The sequence below is a fragment of the Bubalus kerabau genome, chromosome X, assembly GCF_029407905.1.
Source record: "Bubalus kerabau isolate K-KA32 ecotype Philippines breed swamp buffalo chromosome X, PCC_UOA_SB_1v2, whole genome shotgun sequence".
Taxonomy (NCBI): Eukaryota; Metazoa; Chordata; class Mammalia; order Artiodactyla; family Bovidae; genus Bubalus; species Bubalus kerabau.
Genome location: NC_073647.1, coordinates 74,371,100 through 74,395,321, shown reverse-complemented (window position 1 = coordinate 74,395,321; position 24,222 = coordinate 74,371,100).

The window sequence follows — 24,222 nt, the reverse complement described above, 5'->3', positions numbered from 1 at the left end:
GTGCTATCCAACAGAACTTCCTGTGATGAGAAAATTCTCCATATATGTGCTGTTCAATACAGTAGCCATTAGCTGTGTGTGCCTATTCAGTGCTTGGTGTGTGGCTAGAATAACTGAGTTACTAAATTTTTATTTTTATTTACTTCCACTATGTCTAGTTCAAATGGTCACATATGGCTTTTGGCTAGTGGCTACTATATTGTGCAACACAAGTTTAGAACAAAAACACTAAATAATTTGAGCAAAATCTATGAGTTATGGTGGAAGTGGTGGTAGTGATAAAATGAAAAAGCAGAACTAGCAATCATGATGCCAAAGGGAATGTAAGGTTTAATGTACAGAATGGAATGAGAGGGATATTAAAGCAATGCTAAAAATCATATGCTTGTATATACAAAAATACACAAAATGATAACTATTAGAGATAAAAGGAAACCTATAAAATAAAATTATAGTTGGAGACCATAGTTGGAGATCATACATACCTTTCTCAGATCAGACTACTCTAGTAAACAAAGAAATAATATAGAAAAATAGAAGGAAATGATCAACTAAACTTAATTAACTATATATAGGAACCTACATTTCTCAGAGGGTATACATTCTTTGTTATGTCCATGGAACATTAACAAAATTAATCAGGTACTTGGCCACAAGGAAAATCATAAAACAATGAAAAATAATGATATTACTGTTTGAGGTCTTTGATCATAATTCAAAAATATTAGAGATAAGAAGTTGGACATAAAAATCTTAATTATTTGGAAACTAAATTAAGAAACATTCCTAGATAACCCTTGGATCAAAGATGATATAAAAGGAAATTATAAAATACCTAGAAGGCATGGAAAGGAAAACAGTTTTTACTGCAGTTTATGAGACACTGAAAACTGCAGTCATAGGAAAATACGTAGTATAGTCTTCATCATAGATGAAGAAGAAAGAAATTTACTCATCTTCAAAATATAGAAAAACAACAATGTTTAAGAAAACAGGAAGAAATAAAAGCTATTAATAAAAATGAATGAAGATTTTTAATTGAAAGAGCAAATATATTTTGGGTGGGGGAAATGAATTTTTGATGTTTCTGTTTCAGGAAGAGAGAGAGAACCAAAAAAGACACGTGTAGAAATAAGAAATAAACAATCATAGAAAGAGAAATGATGAAACTCTATGACACAACATTGAAAATCTTTCCAAAACTGACCCAAAAAGAAGTGAGAAACTTGAATAGATCAAATATCAGAGAGAAATATTGGAAAGATAAACGTGTTATCATTAAAGAAAGCTGAGCACCAAAGAATTGATGCTTTTGAACTGTGATGTTGGAAAAGACTCTTAAGAGTGCCTTGCACTGCAAGGAGATCAAACCAATCTATCTTAAAGGAAATCAGTCCTGAATATTATTCATTGGAAGGACTGATGCTTAAGCTGAAGCTCCAATACTTTGGTCACCTTATGCAAAGAAATGACTCATTGGAAAAGACCCTGATGCTGGGAAAGATTGAAGGCAGGAGGGGAAGGGGATGAAAGAGGAGGGGAAGGGTATGAAAAAGGAGGAGATGGTTGAATGGTATCACTGATTTGATCAACATGAGTTTGAGCAAGCTCCGGGAGTTGGTGATGAACAGGGAAGCCTGGCATGCTGCAGTCCATGGGGTGGTAAAGAGTTGGACATGACTGAGTGACTGAACTGACAGAAATGTGTTATCATTGAAAACAACTTCATCCAGGAAACAGGGGCTACAACCAAGTTTAATATGATCTTAAAAATGAAATATTCCTATGTAATGTAAATTATTCCAGGCCATAGAAAACAATAATAGGCTCTCTAAACCATTTTATAATATCAGAAAAATTTAAATAAAATAGTATTCATAAAGATTTTGCATACAATTGAAGCTAAGTTGATAGTAAAAATCCAATCAAAATTCTTGTGATTTAACATAACTGTGGAATCTCTAAGAAAATAACTCAAAAAATATGCTAAAATAAGTGACAAGGCAATTAAAATAATATATTAGAAAATATCAACCTACCTGACTTCAGGCTCTACTACAAAGCCACAGTCATCAAGACAGTATGGTACTGGCACAAAGACAGAAATATAGATCAATGGAACAAAATAGAAAGCCCAGAGATAAATCCACACACATATGGGCACCTTATCTTTGACAAAGGAGGCAAGAATATACAATGGATTAAAGATAATCTCTTTAACAAGTGGTGCTGGGAAAACTGGTCAACCACTTGTAAAAGAATGAAACTAGAGCACTTTCTAACACCATACACAAAAATAAACTCAAAATGGATTAAAGATCTAAATGTAAGACCAGAAACTATAAAACTCCTAGAGGAGAACATAGGCAAAACACTCTCTGACATACATCACAGTAGGATCCTCTATGACCCACCTCCTAGAATATTGGAAATAAAAGCAAAAATAAACAAATGGGACCTAATTAAACTTAAAAGCTTCTGCCTAACAAAGGAAACTATAAGCAAGGTGAAAAGACAGCCTTCAGAATGGAGAAAATAATAGCAAATGAAGCAACTGACAAACAACTAATCTCAAAAATATACAAGCATCTCCTACAGCTCAACTCCAGAAAAATAAACGACCCAATCAAAAAATGGGCCAAAGAACTAAATAGACATTTATCCAAAGAAGACATATAGAAGGCTAACAAACACATGAAAAGATGCTCAACATCACTCATTATCAGAGAAATGCAAATCAAAACCACTATGAGGTACCATTTCACACCAGTCAGAATGGCTGCGATCCAAAAGTCTACAAGCAATAAATGCTGGAGAGGGTGTGGAGAAAAGGGAACCCTCTTACACTGTTGGTGGGAATGCAAACTACTACAGCCACTATGGAGAACAGGGTGGAGATTCCTTAAAAAACTGGAAGCAATCCCACTGCTGGGCATACACACTGAGGAAACCAGAAGGGAAAGAGACACGTGTACCCCAATGTTCATCGCAGCACTGTTTATAATAGCCAGGACATGGAAGCAACCTAGATGTCCATCAACAGATGAATGGATAAGAAAGCTGTGGTACATATACACAATGGAATATTGTTCAGCCATTAAAAAGAATACATTTGAATCAGTTCTAATGAGGTGGATGAAACTGGAGCCTATTACACAGAGTGAAGTAAGCCAGAAAGAAAAACACCAATACAGTATACTAATGCGCATATATGGAATTTAGAAAGATGGTAACAATAACTGTGTATACAAGACAGCAAAAGAGACACTGATGTATAGAACAGTCTTTTGGACTCTGTGGGAGAGGGAGAGGGTGGGATGATTTGGGAGAATGACATTGAAATACGTATAATATCACATATGGAACGAGTCGCCAGTCCAGGTTCTATGCACGATACTGGATGCTTGGGGCTGGTGCACTGGGATGACCCAGAGGGATGGTATGGGGAGGGAGGAGGGAGGAGGGTTCAGGAAGGGGAACACATGTATACCTGTGGCAGATTCATTTCGATATTTGGCAAAACCAATACAATATTGTAAAGTTTAAAAATAAAATTAAATTAAAAAAAAGAAAATATCAATTTAACACAAAAGTGAATATTCATAGAGAAATATTGGAACAAAAAAGAGAAATCAAAGGTATCCAGATTGGAAAGGAAGAAGTGAAACTATTGCTATTTGCAGATGACATCATCTTATATGTAGAAAGTCCTAAAGAATTCACAAAATAATATTAAAGCCAATAATAAATTCAGCAAAGTTGTAAGATACAAGATCCACACACAAAAATGTCATTTTATAGGCTAGAAATAGGCAACCCAAAAATGGAAGTAAGAAAACAATTTCATTTACAGTGGCATCAAAAATAAAATATTTATTAATAAATGTAACCAAAGATATATAAGATTTGTACACTGAAAATGATAAAATCTTGTTGAAAGAAATTAAAGATATAAATAAATGGAAAGATATTCCATGTTCATGAATTAGAACACAATATTAGTAAGATGGCAAATTTATCCACAGATTTAAACCCAATACCTTCCAAAGTTCTTTGCTTGTTTTTGTAGAAATTCACAATTTGATCTTAAAATTCATACACATGAGGCCCAGAATAGCCAAAGCTGGAGAACTCAGTGAAAAGCTACTTCTGTATTTGAAAGTTTACTATAAAGCTATAATGATTAAGACAGTATGGCTTGACATAGAAGAGACATACAAATGAAAGGAATATATTTTAAAAGTCTAGAAATAAACTCTAACATTTAACATCAATTGATTTTGATATGGATACCAAACTACTCAGTGGAAGAAAGATTAGTCTTTTCAACAAATGATGCTGGGACAATAGCAGGAATACAATAACAGAATAATGGATAAGTGAGCTGGAGGATAGCATGGTTAAAATAACTGCTGAAGAGCACAACAAAGTAAAAAGAATGAAAAGAGCTGAGGATAGTCTCAGAGACCTCTGGGACAATATTAAATGCACCAACATTCAAATAATAGGGGTTCCAGCAGAAGAAGAGAAAACAATTCCACTTTTTGAAGAGATTATAGTGGAAAAGGAAATAATCAATCAAGTCCAAGAGGCACAAAGAGTCCGGTACAGAATAAACCCAAGGAGAAACACACTAAAACACATACTAATCAGACTAACAAAGATTAAACACAAAGAAAGAATATTAAAAGCAGCAAGGGAAAAGGAGCAAGTAACATAAAAGGGAAACCCCAAAGATCAGTTTAACAGCTGATCTTTCAGCAGAAACTCTGCAGGCCAGAAGGGAATGGCAGAATATATTTAAAGTACTGAAGGGGAAAAATTTACAACCAAGATTACTCTTCCCAGTAAGGATCTCATTCAAAATTTATGGAGAAATAACAAGCTTTTCAGATAAGCAAAAGTTAAGAAAATTCAGTACCACCAAACCAGCTTTACAACAAATGTTAAAGGGACATATATAGTCAGGAAATATAAGAGAAGAAAAAGATCTACAAAAACAAACTCCAAACAATTAAGAAAATGGCAATAAGAACATATATATCAATAATTACTTTAAATGTAAATGGATTAAATGCTCCAACCAAAAGACACAGACTGGCTGAATGGATACAAAAACAAGACCCATATATATGTCTAAAAGAAACCCACTTCAGACCTAAAGACACATATATACTGAAAGTGAGAGGATGAAAAAATATATTCCATGAAAATGGGAAGCAAAAGAAACCTGGAGTAGCAATCCTCATATCAGATAAAGTAGACCTTAAAATAAAGAATATTACAAGAGATAAGGAAGGACACCACATAACGATTAAGGGATCAATCCAAGAGAAAGACATAGCAACTGTAAATATCTATGCACCCAACATAGGATCACCTCTATACATAACAAAGACACTAACAGACATAAAAGGAGAAATTGACAATAGCACAATAATAGTAGGAGACTTGAACACCCCACTTATACCAATGGACAAATCATCAAAACAGAAAATTAATAAGGAAACACAAGTCTTAAATGATGCATTAGAAGAGATGGAGCTCATTGATATCTTCCGAACATTCCATCCAAATGCAGAAGAATACAACTTCTCAAGTGCATGTGGGATATTCTCCAGGATAGACCACATCTTGGGTCACAAATCAAACCTCAGTAAATTTAAGAAAATTGAAATCATATCAAGCATCTTTTCTTGATGAGACTATGAGCTATGAGACTAGATATTAATTACAAGTATATGAAACGAATCGCCAGTCCAAATTCAATGCATGATACTGGTTGCTTGGGGCTAGTACACTGGGACAACCCAGAGGGATGGTACGGGGAGGGAGGAGGGAGGCGGGTTTGGGATTGGGAACATGTGTATACCTATGGCAGATTCATGTTGATGTATGGCAAAACCAATACAATATTGTAAAGTAATTAACCTCCAATTAAAATAAATAAATTTATATTTTTAAAAAATAAATAAAATAAAACTGTAGAAAACACAAACACATGGAGATTAAATAATACATTTCTAAATAACCAACAGGTTACTGAAGAAATCAGAAGAGAAAAAATTCCTAAAAACAAATGACAGTGAAAACACAACAACTCAAAACCTATGAGATGCAGCAAACGCAGTTCTAGGAGGAAAGTTTATAGCAATACAATCCTACCTTAAGAAACAAGAAAAGCATTGAATAGACAACCAAACTTTACACCTAAAACAACTGAAAATAGAAGAACTAAAAAAAAAAAACCAAAATTAGCAAAAGAAAAGAAATCATAATAAAGATCAGAGCAGAGATAAATGAAAAAGAAATGAAACAAACAATAGTAAAGATTAATAAAACTAAAACTGGTTCTTTGAGAAAACAAACAAAATTGACAAAACTTTAGCCAGACGAAAAAAATAAAAAAAGAAGAATCAAATCAACAAAATTAGAAATCAAAAGGAGAGATTACAACAGACAATGCAGAAATACAAAGGATTATATGAGACTATTATGAACAACTATATGGCAATAAAGTGGATAACCTGGAAGAAATGGACTTGGAAGATAACCTGGAAGATTCTTAGAAAAGTTCAATCTTCCAAGCCTGAATCAGGAAGAAATAGAAATTATGAACAACCCAATCACAAGCACTGAAATTGAAATTGTGATCAAAAACCACCCAAAAACCAAAAGCCCAGGACAGATGACTTCAGAGGTGAATTCTATCAAACATTTAGAGAAGAGCTAATGCCTATCCTTCCAAAACTCTTTCAAAAAATTGCAGAGGAAAGAACACTTCCAAACTCATTCTATGAGGTCACCATTACCCTGCTACCAAAACCAGACAAGTGAAAGTGAAGTGAAAGTCACTCAGTCGTGTCCGACTCTTTGTGACCCCATGGGCTAGACAGTCCATGAAATTCTCCAGGCCAGAATACTGGAGTAGGTAGCCTTTCCCTTCTCCAGGGGATCTTCCCAACCCAGGGATCAAACCCAGGTCTCCCACATTGGAGGCAGATTCTTTACCAGGTGAGCCACAAGGGAAGGCCCAAAACCAGACAAAGACAACACTAATAAAAGGAAACTACAAGCCAATATCACTGATGAACATAGATGCAAAAATCCTCAACAAAATTCTAGTAAACAGAATTCAACAACATTTTAAAAAGCTCACACACAATGATTAAGTTGGGTTTATTCCAGGGGTCAAGGATTCTTCAATATATGCAAATAAATTAATGTGATACAGCATATTAATAAATTGAAAGATTAAAACCACATGATAATCTCAACAGATGCAGGAAAAGCCTTTGCCAAAATTCAGCACCCAAAAAGAACTGTATACAGAAAATTATAAGACACTGATGAAAGAAATCAAAGATGAGATAATCAGATGGAGAAATATTCCATGTTCCTGGGTAGGAAGAATCAATATTGTGAAAATGACTATACTACCAAATGCAATCTAAAGATTCAGTGTGATCCCTATCAAATTACCAAGGTCATTTTTTTACAGAACTAGAACAAAAAAATTCACAACTTATATGAAAATACAAAAGACCCCGAATAGCCAAAGCAGTTTTAAGAAAGAAAAATGCAGCTAGAGGAATCAACCTTCCTGACTTCAGATTATACTACAAAGTTACAGTCACCAAGACAGTATGGTACTGGCACAAAAACAGAAATATAGGCCAGTGGAAAAAGATAGAAAGCCCAGAAATAAACCCATGCAACTATGTATAACTTATTTTTGGCCAATGAGGCAAGAATATACAATGGGGCAAAGACAGCCTCTTCAATAAGTTGTGCTGGGAAAACTGGACAGCTACATGTGAAAGAATGAAATTAGAACACTTCCTAATACCATACACAAAGATAAACTCAAAATCGATTAAAGACCTAACTATAAGACCAGAAACTATTAAACTCTTAGAGGAAAACATAGAACACTCGATGACATAAATCAAAGCAAGATCCTCTATGATCCACCTCTTAGAGCAAAGGAAATAAAAACACAAGTAAGCAAGTCTGATTAAACTTAAAAGCTTTTGCACAGCAAAGGAAACTATCAGCAAGGTGAAAAGACAACCCTCAGAATGGGAGAAAATAATAGCAAATGAAACAACTGACAAAGGATTAATTTCCAAAATATACAAGCAGCTCAAAGAAACCTAGATGTCCATCGACAGATTAATGGATAAGGAAGTTTTGGTACATATACAAAATGGAATATTATTCAGCCATAAAAAGAATGCATTTGAGTCAGCTCTAATGTGGTGGATGAACCTAGAGCCTATTATACAGAGTGAAGTAAGTTAGAAAGAGAAAGATAAATATCATATAATAATGCATATATATGGAATCGAGAAAGATGGTACTGAAGAATTTATGCAGGGCAGCAATGGAGAAACGGATATAGAGAGCAGACTTATGGACATGGGGCAAGGGGAGGGGAGGGTGAGATGTATGGAGAGAATTACATGGAAACTTATAGTACCATATGTAAAATAGATAGCCAATGGGAATTTGCTGTATGTCTCAGGGAACTCAAACATGGGTTCTGTATCAACCTAGAGGGGTGGATAGGAGAAGGCAATGGCACCCCACTCCAGTACTTTTGCCTAGAAAATCCCATGGACGGAGGAGCCTGGTAGGCTGCAGTCCATGGGGTTGCGAAGAGTCAGACACGACTGAGCAACTTCACTTTCACTTTTCACTTTCATGCATTGGAGAAGGAAATGGCAACCCACTCCAGTGTTCTTGCCTGGAGAATCCCAGGGATGGGGAAGCCTGGTGAGCTGCCGTCTATGGGGTCACACAGAGTCGGACACGACTGAAGCGACTTAGCAGCAGCAGCAGCAGAGGGGTGGATGGCGAGGGAGATGGGAGGGGGCTTCAAGAGGGGACATATGTATACTTATGGCTGATTCATGTTGAGGTTTGACAGAAAACAACAAAATTATGTAAAGCAATTATCCTTCAATTAAAAAATAAACAAAAATATGGTCAAAGGATTTGAATAGACATTAATCCAAAGAAAATGCAGAAGGACCACAAACACATGAAAAGATGCTCAATATCATTTGTCCAGGGAAATGCAAATCAAAATCATAATGAAATGCCACTTCATATCCATTAGATGTGCCTGTCAAAAAGACAGACAATAACAAATGTTGACAAACATGTGAAGAAATTGGAACCCTTGTACACTGCTGATGGGTGGCAATATATACCCAGCTGCTTTAGAAAACCACTTTACAATTCCTCAAATTAGGCAATAAGAAGATCTTACTAAAATATTATGTATACCCTCCTGTCTTAGCAGGGGCTTCCTGGATGGTATTAGTGGTAAACAACCCATCTGTCAATGCAGGAGACATGAAAGATGCGGGTTTGATCCTTGGGTCTGGAAGATCCCCTGGAGAAAGGAATGGCAACCCACTCCAGTATTCTTGCCTGGAGAATTCCATGGACAAAGGAGCCTGGAGGGCTACAGTACATGGGGTCGTACAGAGTCGAACACAACTGATGTGACTTAACATGCACACATACCCTGTTTTAGCAAGCATTCAATGTGTTAGGAGTGTAATTGCAAATACTGATTAAGAGTTTGGGTGCTATAATCAGTTTCCCTGGGTTGAAATCCAGCAACTGCTACTCATTTGCTATGTGATCATAATTAAGTTCCTTATCCTCTCTGTGCCTTAGTTGTTGCAGATGATGTTGCAGATACCTCTTATAATTGTTTTGAGGATTAAATCAGACACAACACATACATTGCTAAGAAAAAACTGCCAAGCATATAGTTAGCCCTCAACTCATATCAGCTATCATTTTCTGTAGAGTCTTCATTTTCTGATATGTGGTAGGAGAACCATACCAAGAGACTGATAATCAGATCATTTGACTATTACCTTGGACAAATCACCTATTTACTGCAGCTGGCTTAAAGATGAAATGAGAAAGCTAATTTGAATGAGCTTTGCTTTGTGAACTGGAAAGATCATAAAAACAAAAATAAATTAGATAAGACTATAAAACTCTAGTAATAGGAAATAGGAATACATATATAACCATTCTAAGAAACCTCCTACACCATAACACTGAAAACACCTTAACTTCAGGCAAGTCATTAGTGAAAATGTTATGTACTTATTTTACTTTGATGTATAAAATTGAAATTGGTTGGGGAAGGATGGTTTTGATTAGGTAGGATTATAGAGACAAGAAGCAGCTTCACATAGAATTCGCCTAGCAAACTGAGACTTATTTAGTCACCACAAATGCCACAAAGCTATTAGGTGGAAAAAGCTATACTTTCAAGATCTTTTGATTCCAAACTACTTGGCAGTCCCCAGAATCCTGCATATGCCTGTAAAATTAAGGGTTGGAAGAAGTATTATAGTCTAAGCTGGAAGAAAAAACATAGTTGGATTAAAGTCATTGATAACTTGGTACACTCTCTGACTGTGGCTGGAAGTTTTTATTCATTTAAATAATGTTTTAAATGTTCAATTTTATTGAAACATATGATTTGCAAGGGAGTGTATGGGAAGAATAATGTGGGATTTAGAATCAAAGGACCTGGATTCACTCCCAGTTCTGATATTACCTACACATTTGACTTTGAGCAAGTTACTAGTCTCTTTGTCTGTGAATTTCCTCACTCAAAAATGGGCCTAATAGCATCTTCTAGAGTTATGGGAGAATTAAATAAGATGCCATTTATATAAAAGGATGTAGCCCGATACCTTTCTCTTTGTAGGCATTCAATAAAAGTTAGTTTCCTTTAATATTTTAATACAAATGCTATTTGGAGGCGAGAGGTTCAGAAAAAAACCGGTGAGTGGCAAAGCACACTAATCATTTTTATTTTTTTCATTATACTGAGGAAAGCTTCCCTATTCAATTTGTGAGTCTATATATAACCCCAGAAAATACCATCCAGCAAATGGTCATCATGGTACACAGAGAGAAGTAATAGCTTCTTGAAAGTAGGTCTTACAAACCCAAGATGTTGAATTTGGACAATGAGGTGCATGTTATTTTGATAGCAACCTCAGTCTTCCTTGGACTTCCCTGGTGGCTCAGATGGTAAAGAATGTGCCTGCAATGCAGGAGACCTGGGCTCGATCCTTGGGTTGGGAATATCCCCTGGAGAAGGGAATGGCTACCTGCTCCAGTATTCTTAGCTGTAGAATCCCATAGACAGAGGAGCCTGGTGGGCTACAGTCCATAAGGTCTCAAAGACTTGGACACGACTGAGCGACTAACACAGCACACTCAGTCTTTCTCTATTATTTAATGTGTCTAATAACCATTATCTTTCCTTGACTGCATTCATGGTACTACTTGTCACCCCTTTTTAGAAACAGTGGTAAATTCTTTCCTATGCAGTTAAATACGGAGATGTTTATAGTCAAGTACATGTGCTGCTGCTGCTGCTGCTGCTGCTAAATCACTTCAGTCGTGTCCGACTCTGTGCGACCCCAGAGACAGCAGCCCACCAGGCTCCCCCATCCCTGGGATTCTCCAGGCAAGAACACTGGAGTGGGTTGCCATTTCCTTCTCCAATGCATGAAAGTCGCTTCAGTCGTGTCCGACTCCTAGCGACCCCATGGACAGCAGCCTACCAGGCTCCTCCGTCCATGGGATTTTCCAGGCAAGAGTACTGGAGTGGGGTGCCATTGCCTTCTCTGCAAGTACATGTGAGAAGATTTTATTTTCATTAATAGTATGTTAGGGGGTAGGTAAGAAAACCGAAATGTAAGACAACTGCGTTAATGTGAGCTTGATGCCATAAAACAACTGTGTTAATGTGAGCTTTTTACTCTTGGGCTGATTATAATTGTATTAAGTTCATTCAGTTCCCTATTTATAGGTTCTTATGAAATCTGGCTGTCAGTAGTCAATAACCCAGGGCTTGAAAGTTCCTGAAATATCTTTTGTAGATATTAAAAGGTGAGCTTTTTATAAAGAGTAATTAAAGTAAAGTCTGAGTTGGGGGGGGAGGGGAATGTTGAGATCCCATCAGCTATAATGAGTACACCATGTAGTTCAAGTGTCTTACTCGAAGAAATTGGTAAATGAAAAGCCATACAAAGAATAAGTAGAAACTGGAGAATTCGTACTTCAGTAAGAAAAAAAAAATAGCTCCTAACAAAAGTGATCTGACATTACTACAAATATTATATAATAACCCAATCATACATATTTTGTTTCAGTCATCAAAATGATAACATAATAAACAGGCACGTGTAATCTCCTTCAACTGTGGAAACTATTTCCTCAATCACTCAACAAATACTGAACACCTACTGTGTGCCAGGGATTGTTCCAGATAGTTGGGAATATGTGTTGAACAAAATAGACATTAAACAAATCTAATGGTGATAAATGCAATGAAGAAAATCGAGATAGGAGACAGGAAGTGACAGGGACTTCTACACTGGATCAGGTGGTTGAGGAAGGGCTCTATGATGAAGTGACATTTGGCCCAAGGGTAAGAATGTTCCAGAGAGAGACAGAGTAAGTTCCAAGTCTCTGAGATATAGGGTTGAGAAAGATTATGATAGGTTCTGGAATACATGGCAGAAAGCAACCTGGGGGTAGTGACCCAATGAAACCCAAGTCAAAAAGCCACTTGTAAATGAGGGCTGCTTATGGCAGTGTTGGTGGTAATACTTTGCTTGATATACACAGATACTCAATAAATATTTGCAACGTAAGTGCTGCATGTAATTACAATGGGAACCAATGGTTAGCTGATTCAGGTACAAGAGCTCCTGCCTTTTAGCAATTTCCAATATCATTGTTGAAGTATGATCCACAAATAAAGTTGTTAGAAATTATTCAAGACCATGATAAAAAGCAGAACAAAACATCAGACAGATCAGTTTTGGAGTCAGACAAACCTGAGTTTGAGTCTCAGTGTTCCCACTTACTAGCTGTGTGACCTTTAGCAAGTTATTTAACCTCCGTGCCTGAGCCTCATTTATACAATGGATATAAAAGTGATTTTCTCAGGCATTTGTGAAGATTAGAATAGACTGTGTATGTGAAATGCTGAGCACCATGTCTGACACATACTTAACAAATAGAAGCTCCTCCCCATTCCTTGCACTTGCCTTGTGACTTTAAAACTAGATAAAAAGATGGACTTATTTACAAAACAGAAATAGTCTCAAAGTCAAAGAAAATAAAGTTATGGTTACCAAAGAGGGAAGGGTGGGGGGATAAATTTCGGAATTTGGGATTAACAGATATAAACTCCTGTATGTAAAATAGGTAAACAAGAAGGTCCTACTGTATAACATAGGGAACTCAGTATCTTGTAATAACCTATAATAGAAAATAATTTGAAAAAGAATACATATATATGCATAGCTGAATCACTTTCCTTACACTTGAAACTAACACAACACTGTAAATTAACAAGTTTTGTTACTATTGTTCGGTCGCTAAGTCTCTGTCCAACTCTTTTGACCCCCTGGACTGCAGCATGCCAGGCCCCCATCCTTCACTATCTCCCACCATTTGCTCAAATTCATGTCAATTGAGTCAGTGATGCTAGATAAACAAATTTACCTAACACTATCACATTTGATTCACACAAGAGCCCTGGAGGCAGGATTATAGTGAGTGACACTGAAAACACTGGAAATATTCTTGAAAAGGGAGACCCCATGGTCTAGCTGGAAGAAGACTTCCCATTACAGTCATTCAACATCAAGAAAGCAACAGTTTGCTCTGTTGATGCCATGTCTACCAGGTAAAGAATATATGGCAGTCTTACTTGGAAATGAGTGAAAGTAGTATTAATGAAGTCATTGATAATGATCCCTCTGGAATTTTTAAGAGACTTTTTGACTATGTCACATCTACTAGGTTGAACCATATGAATTTGCTGATATTAAATGTTTTTTCTTTTACCTACAAAAAGTGCAGTGTCATATGGTTCAACCTAATATTTCATTACTGTACTTTATGGATATTTTTTACCTTTCTTTTTTATTTTTAACTGAAGGATAATTGCTTTACAATATTGCATTGATTTCTACCAAACATCAACATGAATCAACCAAAGGTTTACTTATATCCCCTCCTACGTCAACATGGAAACATACATTACCATATGTAAGATAGACAGCCCATGGAATTTTGCTGTATGACTCAGAGAACTCAAAATGAGACTCAGTAACAACCTAGATGGGTGGGATGGGGAGGGAGGTGGGAAGGGTGTTCATTACTGTATTTTAAAGAGACTTTGTTTAATTGTTTTTAAATTTTCTTTCTCTGAATCAGGGAAGGCTTATAAATGACTTGTTCCTCCTCACCCCCTAGCAAAATAGGGGCATAAATAGCATTTATTTTGTGCCAAGAATGATGAGCACCATGGGATTGCCAGCCTATCATATTATTAGCCTGTTTTGCATTTCATAGTTACAGAGGCATGTGGCTAAGCTCAAGTCTCTCTTTTAATCTTCCCCTTGTTCTGACTGGGGACAGCCAAGTTTGATAGGTCCACAATTTGGGCAAATGATGTGCAGGAGAATAAAGAACAGCAGGAACAAATTGGTGTTGTTCTGTTCCAGGCTAGCAAGAGAGTATGAAGAGGCGTTTACTTCCCTGGTTGGGAGAAGTGGGAGGGAAAGATGTGGACTGTTAGTGGAGAGTAAATTGCTACCACATAGAAAATGAACTGAACGGATTTTTTCTTTTTTGGTTGAGGGAGCATTTAATACAGAAGTGCTAATGCAATGTTTGATGGTTCAAGATGACATCATTCAAATCACAAATGTTATATCTTGAAGAACTCTGTGTGATTATCTGATCTAGTCTTCCTTTATAGAGGAAGTAGAGATCAGAGAAAGAAGGCAACTTTCCCAAGATCACACGGCTAGTAACTGTACTCTCCCAAATGATATGTGCCTAACCCAGGAAGCAGATCCAGGTATGTGAAGGGAACTCGGAAACAAGAGTAACTCAACCCTTCTTGATTCTTGGTGCATCGACTTTACTATGGATTGGTCATTTAATATAAGCATGAATCATTCATAATCAGAAATATGCAAATCAAAAAATTCACTGGACTATCACAAATTTGAGGCTGACAAAAATCAGAAATGTGGATACTGCTAAAGGGTTGCAGGGCTTCCCAGGTGGTACTGGTGGTAAAGAAACCACCTGCCAATGCAGGATGTGGATTCGACTCCTGGGTTGAGAAGATCCCTTGGAGGAGAGCATGGCAACCCTCTACAGTATTCTTGCTTGGAGAATCTCATGGACAGAGGAGCCTGGTGGACTACAGTCCATAGGGTCACAGAGTCAGATAAAACTGAAGTGACTGAGCATGCACACAAAAGGTGGGAATGGTTGAGGGAAAAGACTCCCACTCTCCTCCAGTGCTGGTGGGAGTAAAAGCTGGTGTAGCCATTCTGGAGAGCAATCTGGCATAACATAGTCTAATGAAGAAAACACATATTCTATGGGCAAGCAATTCTCTTCTTGGTATATACCCCCCAATAAATTTTCATATGAGTCCATATGGGGACATGCACAAAGATGTTCCCTGCATCGCTGCCTGGTGAGGTAGTGAGTTGACAGCTATCTGAGTGTTCATCTCTGGGAAAGATCAGTTCAGTTCAGTTCAGTCACTCAGTCATGTCCAACTCTTTGTGACCCCATGAACCGCAGCATGCCAGGCCTCCCTGTCCATCACTAACTTCTGGAGTTCACCCAAACCCATGTCGATTGAGTTGGTGATGTCATCCAACTATCTCATCCTCTGTGGTCCCCTTCTCCTCCTGCCCTCAGTCATTCCCAGCATCAGGGTCTTTTCAAATGAGTCAGCTCTTCGCATAAGGTGATCAAAATATTGGAGTTTCAGCTTCAGCATCAGTCCTTCCAATGAATATTCAGGACTGATTTCCTTTAGGATGGACTGGTTGGATTTCCTTGCAGTCCAAGGGACTCTCAAGAGTCTTCTCCAACACCACAGTTCAAAAGCATCAATTCTTCTGTGCTCAGCTTTCTTTATAATCCAACTCACACATCCATACATGACTACTGGAAAAACCATACCCTTGATTACATGGACCTTTGTTGACAAAGTAATGTCTCTGCTTTTCAATATGCTGTCTAGGTTGGTCATAACTTTCCTTCCAAGGAGTAAGCATCTTTTAGTTTCATGGCTGCAGTTACCATCTGCAGTGATTTTGGAGCCCAGAAAAATAAAGTCTGACACTGTTTCCATTGTTTCCCCATATATTTGCCATGAACTGATAGGACTGGATGCTATGATCTTAGTTTTCTGAATGCTGAGCTTTAAGCCAACTTTTTCACTCTCCTCTTTCATCTTCATCAAGAGGCTCCTTATTTCATTTTCTACCATAACGGTGGTGTCATCTGCATAGCTGAGGTTATTGATATTTCTCCCGACCATCTTGATTCCAGCTTGTGCTTCCTCCAGGCCAGCAATTCTCATGATATAGCCTGCATATAATTTCAATAAGCAGGGTAACAATATACAGCCTTGAGGTACTCCTTTTCCTATTTGGAACCAGTCTGTTGTTCCATGTCCAGTTCTAACTGTTGCTTCCTGACCTGCATACAGGTTTCTCAAAAGGCAGGTCAGGTGGTCTTATAGTCCATCTCTTTCAGAATTTTCCACAGTTTATTGTGATCCACACAGTCAAAGGCTTTGGCATAGTCAATAAAGCAGAAATAGATGCTTTTCTGGAACTCTCTTGCTTTTTCGATGATCCATTGGATGTCGGCAATTGGATCTCTGGTTCCTCTGCCTTTTCTAAAACCAGCTTGAACATCAGGAAGTTCACAGTTCACGTATTGCTGAAGCCTGGCTTGGAGAATTTTAAGCATTACTTTACTAGCTTGTGAGATGAGTGCAATTGTGCAGTAGTTTGAGCATTCTTTGGCACTGCCTTTCTTTGGGATTGGAATGAAAACTGACCTTTTCCAGTCCTGTGGTTACTGCTGAGTTTTGCAAATTTGTTGGCCTATTGAGTGCAGCACTTTCACAGCATCATCTTTCAGGATTTGGAATAGCTCAACTGGATTTCCATCACCTCTACTAGCTTTGTTCCTAGTGATGCTTCCTAAGGCCCATTTGACTTCACATTCCAGGATGTCTGGCTCTAGGTGAGTGATCACACACCATCGTTATTATCTGGGTCATGAAGATCTTACTTGTACAGTTCTTCTGTGTATTTTTGCCACCTCTTCTTAATATCTTCTGCTTCTGTTAGGTCCCTACCATTTCTGTCCTTTATTGAGCCCATCTTTACATGAAATGTTTCCTTGGTATCCCTAATTTTCTTGAAAAGATCTCTAGTCTTTCCCATTCTATTGCTTTCCTCTATTTCTTTACGTTGATCCCTGTGGAAGGCATTCTTATCTCTTCTTGCTCTTCTTTGGAACTCTGCATTCAAATGGGTATATCTTTCCTTTTCTCCTTTGCTTTTCACTTCTCTTCTTTTCACAGCTATTTGTAAGGCCTCCTCAGACAGCCATTTTGCTTTTTTGCATTTCTTTTTCTTGGGGATAGTCTTGATTCCTGTCTTCCATACAATGTCCCGAACCTCCGTCCATAGTTCATCAGGCACTGTGTCTATCACATCTAATCCCTTAAATCTATTTCTCACTTCCACTTATAGTCATAAGGGATTTGATTTAGGTCATACCTGAATGGTCTAGTGGTTTTCTCCACTTTCTTCAATTTCAGTCTGAATTTGACAATAAGGAGTTCATGATCTGAGCCACAGTCAGCTCCTGGTCTTGTTTTTGCTGACTGTATAGAGCTTCTCTGTCTTTGTCTGGGAAAGTAGACAAAGACAAAATTCTGGTAAAATGTGGTGGATACACACACTAGATATAAACACTGTAATGCCTCAGTGAGTAGCGTCAGGTTAGATGTATACACAGAGAACAGGTGTTTCTTACATACACAATGCTGAGAAATAAAAATCTAAGAACTGAGAAGAGGTATGTAATAAATATCATATTCATAAACTACAATGCATGCACATAAAACAATACATTTGGAACAATTCAAGGAAAAAGATATACCAAAACACATTAACATTGTTCCTTATGTTGGGGAAAGGAAATGGGAAGGAGGGTAAAAGGCTAAAGGGGAATAAGATTAAAATGAAATAAACAAGAGACAGAATGCCAGATTCACATGTATTTTTTAAAAGAAAACAGTAGATTTCAAATAAATTTTCTATTTGAGACTGACTTTGGATTTTGTCCCTAATCTTGTATAGTGTAGTGGTGGGGGAGGGGTGGGGAAAACTACTGGTTCTGCCCTTAGGGTACTGAGGTGGAAGAATTTGAGAGGCCCTGAACCATTCAGGGTAATCATGAGCTTCATTTAAGGATCAAATGGTTCCATCCTGGCCCCTTCACTGTAACCTTCTCTTCAGTATGCCCTGAAGAGATATCTAGGTTAAAGGAAAATGCTGGACTTACTTTGTACCATTTGTCATTCTCAATTCCTAGTGAATGGTTCCTGAAAGAAGAGTTCCCTGCCTTGATTACCTCTGCCTGCACCCCTGTCCTGACTTCTGGGACTTTCTCACCTCAGCATAAGGAAGTCTGCTTTCCAGCTAGTTTCTCTCAGGAAGGTTTGCTGTAAGGGCTGCTACTCCATATTTACTTTCCAGGCAACAGAAAACACATATTACAGCCAATAATAACCCACGATTATTTTACAACTTCCAAGTTTCACAATAAAAAATGTTCTGAAGACTGCAGAACCCAGAATCCTAGGGGCATGGGATTAAATGTCTGAAGGTGCACAATGAAGATAGAAGAAACAAGGACTTATCTCTTTTAAGTTCACCCTAAGGAGCTTGGTCAGAAATGGAGTGTGCATGGAATAGGAGAAAAACTTGGGGAGTTTAGCTGGTGACTCAATGGTAAAGATTCTGCCTGCCAATGCACGAGACTCAGGTTTGAACCCTGATTGGGGAAGTTCCCACATGCTGTGGAGCAAGTAAACCTTTGTGCCACAACTGTTGAGACTGCTCTAGAGCCCAGGAGCCACAACTACTGAAGCCCATGTGTCCTAGAGCCCAGATCCACAACAAGAAAAGCCACTTCAATGAGAAGCCTGAGCACCCCAAGGAAGCCCTTGCTCAGCAATGAAGATCCAGTGCAGCCAAAAATAATGAATAAATAAAAATCATGAAGCAAAATATTTTTTTCAAAAATAAAAAATTGTAAAGGCCTGAAGATTTGTAGACTGTGAGAAAAACTGGGCTGATGGGACAGGTTCCTTAGGAATAATGTCTTATGCTTATAAAGAGCACACTGAAGAGGAAAATTGAAGAACAAATTGTGAGGCTCCAATGAAAGAGTGGATGTGGAAGGAATATAAAGTTTCAAACTCACTGTATCATATAAGTATTTTCATATTAACAATATGCCTAAATGCCAAATCTCATAAAATTTCCAATATACACAGCCCATTAGTTTGCCAATGGCATACGAATCTCAGAAATCCTTTATATACTCTTCACCTGGATCACCTTGCTCATTACTGCTGAATCATCTACTTCTGTGTCCCTTTTGCACATTTTATAGATGTCAACATCCATGTTGTTCCACATTATTTATCCTAAACTCCAACAAAGTAGTGAAGGGAGATGAGCTCTTGCCAACCAGGACCAAAAAAATCCCCATCACTAGAATTACATATGGTGTTAAGGTGTTGTACATGACTTCAGGAAAACTAGTGTTGGGAATGGCTTGATTGGTTTTATCTTATTTCTCAATCTATAAACTTCCCAGTGTGGTATTGGAAAGTGGGTCTTAGCACCAGTTAAACTTGCGTTCAAGGCTCTAGCGTGGATTAATAAATTATCTAATCTCTCCAAGTCACAGTTTTTTGACCCTAGCCAGTGCTAGGCATTTTCATGGCTGAAGAACTGAAAGCAAATCTGTAAAATGATGATGAATTTCTTTCTTACAAGGCTGTTGAAGTGAAGAAGAAGTGAAGTGAAGTGAAGTCGCTCAGTTGTGTCTGACTCTTTGCGACCCCGTGGACTGCAGCCTACCAGGTTCCTCCGTCCATGGGATTCTCCAGGCAAGAATACTGGAGTGGGTTGCCATTTCCTTCTCCAGGGGAATCTTCCCGACCCAGGGATCGAACCCAGGTCTCCTGCATTGCAGACAGACGGTTTAACCTCTGAGCTACCAGGGAAGCCTACAAGGCTGTTGAGAGATAAGCAATATGTAGTAAGCTATTAGCATGATATAAGCTTTACTTATATATATTATAGTGCTTGGTGTATGGAAGGCATTCAGAATTTGCCCAATTTCCCTTTGATATCTCTTTCCTTCCTAAATTCCATACTGAGAATACTCACCTACTCAGCCTCTCTGCTCTTTCTCTTTGGTACTGTCAAATTTCCCATTGGAATCTATCTTTGTTTTGTAGGGGAGGAGAATGATGAAAAAGACAAATTCAATATAGTGTTTACTTCTAAAATGGCAGCAAGGTTACACAGGGACTTCAAATGTATTGTTAATGTTTAACATCTTGCACTAAGTGGTGGATACATAAATTATTATTATTGTGGCATCCATCTTTATGACTTTGTCATTTGGATGACCTTTGCTAGTTCCTATGTACCTTAATTAATCTTCTCCTCCTCCAGTTCTTGCCAGACTTAAGTCATCTTCAAGCTCTATAACTGGGTTTGGCCTTCATATTACCATACCTATTTTCAGCCTACTCATCTCAGATTGGATATGCATTTTCTATGCAGGGGGTGGGATTGAAAGAGAAAGAAAGAGAGAGAGAGAGAGAGGTGGTGGGGAGGATGGAGGAACTATATGGGCAACTTTGCTTTATTCCTCTTGTCACTTTGGAGTCATACAGCTCTGGGACCAAGCCCCAGCTTTTTTTTTTTTTTAGTGTTAAAAAAAATTTTTTTTAATTTATTTTAATTGGAGGCTAGTTACTTTACAATATTGTGGTGTTTATTGCCATACATTGACATGAATCAGCCATGGGTGTACATGTGTTCTCCATCCTGACCCTCTCTCCCACCTCCCTCCCCATCCCATCCCTCAGGGTCATCCCAGTGCACCAGCCCTGAGCACCCTGCCTCATGCATCGAACCTGGACTGGCAATCTATTTCACATATGATAATATACATGTTTCAATGCTATTCTCTCAAATCATCCCACAGAGTCCTTCTGCCACAGAGTCCAAAAGTATGTTCTTTACATCCGTGTCTCTTTTGCTGTCTTGCATATGGGGTCATCATTACCATCTTTCTAAATTACATATATATGTGTTAATATACTGTATTGGTGTTTTTCTTTCTGACTTGCTTAGCTCTGTATAATAGGCTCCAGGTTGATCCACCTCATTAGAACTGATTCAAATGCATTCTTTTTAATGGCTGGGTAATATCCCATTGTGTATATGTACCACAGCTTTTTTATCCATTCATCTGCTGATGGACATCTAGGTTGCTTCCATGTCCTGGCTATTATAAACAGTGCTGCGATGAACATTGGGGTACACGTGTCTCTTTCCATTCTGGTTTCCTTGGTGTGTATGCCCAGCAGTGGGATTTCTGGGTCGTATGGCAGTTCTATTTCCAGTTTTTTAAGGAATCTCCACCCTGTTCTCCATAGTGGCTGTACTAGTTTGCATTCCCACTAACAGTGTAAGAGGGTTCCTTTTTTTCCGCACCTTCTCCAGCATTTATTGTTTGTAGACTTTTTGATAGCAGCCGTTCTGACCAGCGTGAGATGGTACCTCATTGTGGTTTTTAATTTGCATTTCTGTCATAATGAGTGATGTTGAGCATTTTTTCATGTGTTTGTTCGCCGTCTATATGTCTTCTTTGGAGAAATGTCTGTTTAGTTCTTTGGCCCATTTTTTGATTGGGTCATTTATTTTTCTGGAATTGAGCTGCAGGAGTTGCTTGTATATTTTTGAGATTAATTCTTTGTCAGTTGCTTCATTTGCTATTATTTTCTCCCATTCTGAAGGCTGTCTTTTCACCTTGCTTATAGTTTCCTTCATTGTGCAAAAGCTTTTAAGTTTAATTAGATCCCACCAAGCCCCAACTTTATCACTTGTAAACCAAGTGACATTAGGCAACGTACTTCATTTCTTTCTGTAAGTCTCTATTTCCTTACCTGCAGGATGGCAATAATGGCATCCACCTCACAGAGTGTTTTGAGGACTAAAGGAGATTATGTGTATTTTGGGAAGCACCAAATCAAAGGTTTACCTACTTCTCACCACTCAAAGCCCATCTTATTATCTTCCCCAACCACCACAGCTGAGTTTTGAGAATTTTTTTTTTACTAAAATATATATAACATTTTTTTTTCCTGAAAAACATAAATACCACCAATCAGAACAGTCTCAAACTTTGGTATTGTATCTGTGAATTGCTAAATTCCCATCTTAAAGAGAAAAAATGTGCTTCTTAGTCTAAGAGCCATATCTTTAGTAAGTATAAAGTTTCAATTGACTTAAACTGCTCCAAATCTAGAAGCCATTAAATGATAAGTGCTTGCAATCTACCTCCCAATCTACACTTCCCCCCACCCTCCCCTCACACAAACTCCCACTCCCTGGCTGTGGTCAGGCCATCAAAAGCATCATCTCAGCTGTCCTTTTTGATGTAGAATATATGCAAGTGGAATTACAAAATAAAGAGTTGATCTAGGGGAAAGGGGTAGAGGAGGAGACAAAGACACAAGTCTCCTTAGACTCCGTTTGTGAGAAAGGTTTAGGGAGATGGCGTGTGCATGCTCAGTCAAAACCGACTGTGACCCTATGTATGGTAGCCCACCAGGCTCCTCTGTCCATGGGATTCTCCAAGCAAGAATACTGGACTGGGTTGCCATTTCCTTCTCCAGGGCATCTTCTGGACCCAGGAATCAAACCTGTGTCTTTCGTGTCTTCTGCACTGGTAGGCAGATTCTTTACTGCCGAACCACATGGGAAGCCAGAGTTGGGGAGAAATGGGGCCTGGAGGCAGCTGCTGTGTGTGGAAAAAACTGAGAGTATAGGAAATGGCAAAGGGTATTTTGGAGGACTCTTTCTGTTCCCTGTGAGGTCTTTGGCACTTTAGAAAGAGCTTGCTGTGAAGATTTTAACTGTGCTTTGATTAGTTTGGATATGGGACTTGTTTTCCTTTGATCATAACACTGTGATAGATGGGGCTGTGACACAAGTGGGCTTTATTCAAATTATAGAGCAAGAACTCTTAAACCAGGTCAAATTATTTTCTAAACCCAGTGCTTCATTCCTTAAGGGAAAGAACACAGACTTTAACTGTGAATCTTTCCATAGTTCTCCCAGGAGTCCTGAGGTATTTTCTCCAAAATAGATTAACTTCTTTAAATGGCTGGAAGTCAAGCTCTGCTCCTTATTTGGCAGGATTTGTATCATTTCTAATCCAAATCTTAGATTTTTAATGACAGCTTGTCATTTATTGAACATTTACTCTGTTCATACTTTATAGATACCATCTCATTTAGTTCTTATAATAACTCTGTTACATGGGAATTATTGTCCCTGTTTTACAGGTAAAGAAACAGATCAAGAGAGATGAGTGACTTTTTCAAAGTCAACCAGCAGGGCCATAATTCAAACCCACATCGGTCCAATGCCATGATGTGTGCCTTCAATGATGATACTTTGCTTCCTGGAAAGAGGCTAAGCAGTTACCTATCCCAGGAATTTCAACCTTTTAATTTCATATCCAAGGAATGACTCTGTACCAAGTTAGCAGCAGAGATAGCAGAAACTTAGGACAGTCTGTTCTTCTTGGCCTTGGTTTCCTCAGCTCTAAAATGAGAATACTCATACCTGCCACATAAGGTTATTTGCAAGATTAAATGTGAAAACAAATATAACACAAGTGCTCATTGAATGGCAGCTGTCATTGCTATTGTTAATATTATTGCCAAGAGAATGGATTTTTATAAAGGAAGCAGTTCTTTCAAGTGAACTAAGGTAGCCTTAGTTGTGGACAGGATGCCATATGTCTAGTGTCAATTATTTTAAGTGAATGAAATGAATAAGAAACAGTGGTTTAGGTTGGAAAAGTCAGAGCAAACATTCTGATGTGAATGAGAGACCTTTCTAAGTGCACAGGGGGATCAAAGAGGCAGGTGTCTGTGAAAGTAGAGAAGGGGGCAAAGGAACTGAAAGGAAGTGGATGTGAAAACTG